The sequence below is a fragment of the Streptopelia decaocto genome (assembly GCF_964273445.1).
Source record: "Streptopelia decaocto genome assembly, chromosome: 9".
In the NCBI taxonomy this organism is placed as follows: Eukaryota; Metazoa; Chordata; class Aves; order Columbiformes; family Columbidae; genus Streptopelia; species Streptopelia decaocto.
This window is the reverse complement of record NC_138664.1, coordinates 12,264,457-12,270,456: the sequence shown is the minus strand read 5'-3', so window position 1 is coordinate 12,270,456 and position 6,000 is coordinate 12,264,457. Positions and strand designations below refer to the sequence as shown.

General features: G+C 36.6%; 1 long non-coding RNA gene across 3 annotated transcripts in view; it reads right to left on the bottom strand.

The window, feature by feature from the left end:
- Positions 1-1,822: 1,822 nt before the first annotated feature.
- The window catches only part of LOC309443548, a 29,256-nt gene continuing 25,078 nt past the window's right edge, over positions 1,823-6,000 (bottom strand). For all 3 annotated transcript variants that reach the window (XR_014184816.1, XR_014184817.1, XR_014184818.1), the window contains 2 exons: positions 3,553-3,622; positions 1,823-3,131 (listed from right to left, as the gene is read on the bottom strand). This is a non-coding gene — a long non-coding RNA (uncharacterized lncRNA). The remainder of the gene's footprint in view (positions 3,132-3,552; positions 3,623-6,000) is intronic.

Here is a 6,000-nt window from a genome sequence, read left to right as displayed (position 1 = left end):
ATATGTATCAATCTAAAGAATCTTCCTCAAAATATTTTATTTCCTTTAAAAAAAACAAAACCAATCAAGCTGATCTTGTATTTACCAACTCTCAGAGTATTTGCTCTACGGCACAAATTTATGCATATATTAACAAATTATGCAATTATTACCTACAAACATTTAAGTCTGCTCAGATTTATACAAATGTTTCTACAAAGCAGAAAAGTTAAAGGTGTTTAAATTCTATGAAGAGTGGCAAAAAATGACAATGCTTTGAAGAACACCCTACTACAACATTAATACTTACACTCACCTGAAGTCAATTGTTTGATAACGCTTTTATTCTCGTTTTTCGAAGCTCTTCAGTTCGCTGTGGATTCCAATCTAGATGATTTAGCCTTTAATGATGGTACCAGAGCCACGTCCCCTTTTAAAGATTTACACCGAGTCAGCCCTGGTAAAGCTTTTCATGTCAAATTAAAAAAAAAAAAAAAAGGATTTAATGGAGCCAATTAAGGAGCATCTGGTTGCGACATTTCCATCATTCCCTGGTTATTTCTGAAGGACTCGGAAAGTGGCTTATGGGTCCTCGTCTAAACACTCTGCAAACCAGCAGCAAGCACACGGCTCCTCAGATGCATAAAATCTCTTCACCACAGAGGTTGTTTCCATTTCTGCGTCCAAACCCTGCGAACTCACAAGTGACTCTTTCCACGGGTCCTGCAGAAATTCTTACAAACCATTTATTCCCCTCAACGCGCGCGAGTCCAAGCACGTTACAGCCACAAACCTCTGCCACAAGTTGCGCTCCTGCATAATAGAGGCGGTGTGTTTGCTATAAAATACCTCTCCTCACCAAAACACACGTATATATCAGCCTATATGGGTACAAGCAGGAGAAAATAAGGCGCCTGTTCTGAAAGAAATTGACTCTCCAAAAATCCTGCACTTGAAATAAACCCTGTCGTTCAGAGTATTCACTGTTTGTTATTTTCCTGCCTCAGAGCTGCAGCGACCCACTGAAGGGACAGGAATTATTAACTTCCAACAAGAAACATCAATAACAATAATAATAAATCATAAATGAAAAATCAAAGTTGTCAACATTTTAAATAAACCACATACTGAAAATTCATTTGTTTCTAATTAAGAATTTACGCAGCTTCTCCACACAATCAAAAAGCCCATTTGTTTCTGTACAGTTCTAAGCGGAAAAGGAGAAAAATTCATTGTGATTGCTCCTCTCAGAGCAGACAAATGAGATTCCTGATTCCTTATCCCGGCTGTTCCCAAACTTTCCCTCATCAGGTCAGTTTTGACCCCACTGACTCCAGTTTCCATCCCCCTTACCAAGCTTCTCCATATTTATGAAACTCTGTCCCACAACAGTCAGGACCAAAACTCTGTTGCTTCCTGGGATGTTTTTTGCTCTCTCCACATTGTATTTTTATTTATTTTACCACTTCTATTTGCATCCATTAAAGGTCAATGGTTTAAAGCTTTTAATTTTCATCATGCAGAAGAAAAACATGTTTTAAGAAAACATTTTTAACTAATATGCCCAATTTATGAAATAATGACTAAAATGGAAATTTAGAAACATATTTTTAAATTAAATATAAAATAAAATGAAATTGTTTTCTTTATCTGGTATTAAAATACCAAGAATGTGCACATTGTACTTCTCTGAATACAAGTCTTGTATCATGGTATGAACCCATTTTTGATGGAAAAAGCACTGAAGTACATCATGGGTACTGAACTAAGACATTCAGGTGAATATATTGAGTTTAAAAACATCTTTATGTTTAAAAAGAATTAAAAAACTCCTCCCATTTTCAGCTTTTAAACCATGCAGAAGGCTACGTTTCAAGAAAGAACAATATTTGACAGAAGCCTTCTAAGAATTTAACCAGAACCAAAAGAAAAGCCAAATAAACAGTAAGAAAACAGCAGCAGTCTAGAGCTCCAAAAATCTGGCAACAAGCAGCAGAAAAATGTAAATATCACATGGTGCTATTTTTAAGTAGGAACATATTTTCAAAGGATGAAATTTAAGTTGGAATATGTCCACACACACACACAAAAAAGGAGAAATTGTGGGACCAAATTTATTATTGTGCCATTAGCATAGAACATCAAGTGCATTGTAAAAATGTGAGTGACTGGAGTCGTCATCTCTTACCTGCACATGTGAAACAGTAAAATCTGGGAAAAAAGCCACTGAGCATTACTCTTTGTTTTCCAACTTACCATTGTCACATAACACATTAAGTAAAAGCAGTTAGGAATGATAAATGTTAATTACTGGGATAAATAGTTATATCTGGTTTGGATGGCTGACAAAACTGAAAATCGATCATTTAAACCTCAAAGAAAGACAACGACAATATTCCAAATATTAGAATTTAACTATTTTTATAGTCTTTTCACCATTCTTAAAAGCTGGAATATTTTTCTCAACATAACTATCAACAAAATATTTAATTGATGACAAAATCATAATGTAGGTTAATCAAAGATCTTATTTTCCTGATTTCAGTTTCTCTCCCAGACTGAGTGGCCAGAGGGATGGAGAGGGAGATGCAGTTTGTTTAACACTCTCTCCATAACGTGCCCATCATTCCCAAGGTGACTTTGTCTACAGCTCGATGTTCCACCTTGTGGAAACACTGCTTGTGCAATGTTTTCATCATTTTGCTGGTAGGTTCTGGGTTTTAAAAAAACATTCTTCCAAGATTTCACTAAATCCATTTACTAACTGTTCAAGAGTCTTATTTTCATTTTTTGCAGTAGCAGTTTGAAATACTAAGACCAGCTCTTTTGGTGCTGTTGCCAGCTGAGTAGACTCATAAACACATAAAATACAGAAATATCTGGGTTGGAGTGTCAAAACTGATGGTGGTGGAGATGGAGGAGGTTTTCTTGTCATCGTGACATTTTCTAGGTTTTTTTTTTTTCTTTTTATCATGTTTCCTGTAGACTTTTAACCAAAGAGCATCAATAGTAGCATGAAGAGCACGGTCACAGCGAAACGTGGAGCTGCTGTGTCCTGCGTGGACACGTTTTGCGTTACATCCTGCAGAATGTCCATGAGGCTTTTCAAGGTTTCCCCTTTAGTTACTTCTGTCCTAGAGGGAGTTGAGATACTGCAAAAGAGTATTAAATGGTTTTTAAGTTGTGTATTCATGCAAATATCAGAGGTACATTTGCCATGCTCACCATGCAGTCCCATTGCAAATACACAAACTTCAGTACAAATGCACTTTTGCTAGAATATTAATTATTATCATCTTCATCTTTACAGGAAACCCATTAGTTTTGCCATACTAGATGGCGGCCCTGCTTTCTTGAACAGATGAATAACGCAGTGGATCCTCCAGTTCACTCTGTCTCTGCAGTGAAATGTAGCTTTTTCCACCCCGCTCTTGAAAGCTGCAGTTTTTATGCCCTAATGAGCATGGGGAATGTCCACAGGACACCTTCCCTAAGAGTTTTTTGGTTTGAAGAAGGTCCTTAATGCTTAATGCGCAGCTGAACTGCAGATCTTTCCTGTGCAAAAGTTCTTACCATGGACTGTAGCACCAACCATGGCTGTAGCCGAAATCCCCGGAGATGAGAATGGATGAGGTGCCATCATCTGCCAAACACAACAACTTCAGTCACATCAGGACTTCCCACTCAAAGTGATAATATCCATCCTCGTATCATCGCTCTGAATTTTTTAGGTTCAAATTAAGACAAGCTACTGTAAAAAACTGGGGTGGAAGGAGACAACGTTAATCAAAACATGCCAAGAGAGGCCTGGAAACTCAAAGCTACTATTTTTAGTAAAGAAGCAAACAAACCAGGCCAAGAAGAAGAACCCCAGTATATTCGTGAATATATTCTTGACAATACTCACAACTCATAAATTTGCCTCTCCTCTAGATGCACCATGTGGGGGAGAAGATAGGTTTTCAAGTTTAAAAATGTCAAAATCCAACTTGCAAATGAACGCTTTCAACTCAACAATTTAACTTAGACTTTGCTTTCCTGCCTTTTTTATTGGAAAAAAGATTACAGGAGGTAGATCCTAAATATGACCTGGTCTGTGTGCTGAAATGCAAGAAATATATGTACAAACTTCAACAGGTTCAAAAATTTGAATACGAATTAATGTCCATTCAGGCCTAAAAGCTTCATATAAGGTCAGTGGACGTACATGTATATAGCCTATTATCTTATCATTAGACTTAGTATTTTTTAATAGTACGGCACAACTAAGAAAGCTCAACTTTTGAAGATTAATATAAAACTACAAGAACTACTGTGCATTCTTTAAAATTACTTTAAAATTTACTTGCATCCCGGAAGCAGCAAAGTTTCTCTAGCCAGAGTGATTCTGAAATACTGAACCAAGTCGGTCATCACTAACAATTAAAATAAAATGTCATAAAATTCACAGCATGTCACAAACTTCCAAAAAAACATGGAAACCACATTGTTCTATTTGAAAAACATGAAATGAGAAAAGAATGTTATGATTATTGTTCCTACATCATCATTAAAATCCCAGCATTGGAATAGTGTGACACAGCACTGCCACTTGGTAAAATTAATCCTCTTTGTTAGGAAGAAGTGTCTTCATGAAAGGTTCCACCTTGCAGATTTTAAAATTAAATTCATGCAAGTCTTTCCATACTGGGAACATATTAGGATTCCTTTTTGTCTCCTTTGAAATTGTTCCCATAAAAAGCTTCCTAATAGTTTGAAGAGCAGAAGAATTCAGCTTATTGTATACACAGTAGTACCAAAACAGCGGTTCATCAATAAGAAATAAACACATCCATGTTCCAAAATCCTCTCTCTAAAATTATCTTTAGATGTTTCACGTGCCTGAAATTATGCTGCAGTGCTAAAAAGAAAAAAACCAAAATTTTTTAGAAACATAATCAGTCACTCAGCACAAACACAAACAACGTGATCTCAATTTGATACACAGGCTTGAATTTGCTGTTCTCTGGACTTTATAATCTTCTGCTCTGAATAGAAGTTGCCATGTCATAAGCTGTTCTGGGAGAGCAGAGCTGCACAGCTTTGTTGTACAAGAACAGAAGAGAGTGGTGCTTTTTACAGCCATGAGTCCTCTGAAACTTGTATGGATTGTTTTTGGAAACACAGGTTCCCTTCCAAAGATGGAATTTGATTCAGAGGATCAGAACCTCTAAAAAGAAGAGAAAATGAATTATTTCCCCATGTAACATCTTAATAATGATATTATATTGAAGCATATTATCTCGTGACTCAATGCAGTCTAACCACTCCCAGTTGTAGATAATACGACATCTTTCCCTACATGATCCTCCAGGTACGTATTTCAAAGTGCTCACAAAAGCTCAGAGGTTTATTTTGGTGGGATTGACTTTCACCGTCCATGATCAGTTCATCCTAATTCCAGAGCGAGTCAGAAATAAAGCTGGTCACAATTTGCCTGTGTGACACCGCACAAGTACAGAAAATATGAGTGGTCCCTCCTGAGCAATACAAAAAAGTAGCTTTGGGAAAAATACATGAAAGGCAATATAAAAATGAGATTTGATCTCTCCTGCTCGATAAAGGAGCTCTGCAAGTTTCCACCTCAGCTATTAAATGATTTGCACGGCAGAAGAGGACCGGACCACGTTTGTCCAGCTGCTTCGACAATGTGATGGGTACAATGGCCACGGCACTATCCAGGTAATTTAAAAACTGCACCTCAGCAAGGCTCCAAAATTAAAAAGACACACAAAGGGAAAAATGTCAAAGGCAATATTGAACCTTGAAGCTTAACAGTAAGGCTGTCTTACAGTAACTGCTCAACATAAAATACTTTAAATTATTTCCTAATTCTATGTTTTTCTGAGAGACAGATAACGTAAAATAAGAATGTCACAGCTGAAATCTTCATGGTTAATCAGGAAGCAATATCTAGGAAACAGAGCTGCAAACAAAACTAACTGCTATAAAATCAAATTAAAATGTTACACAAACATTTAT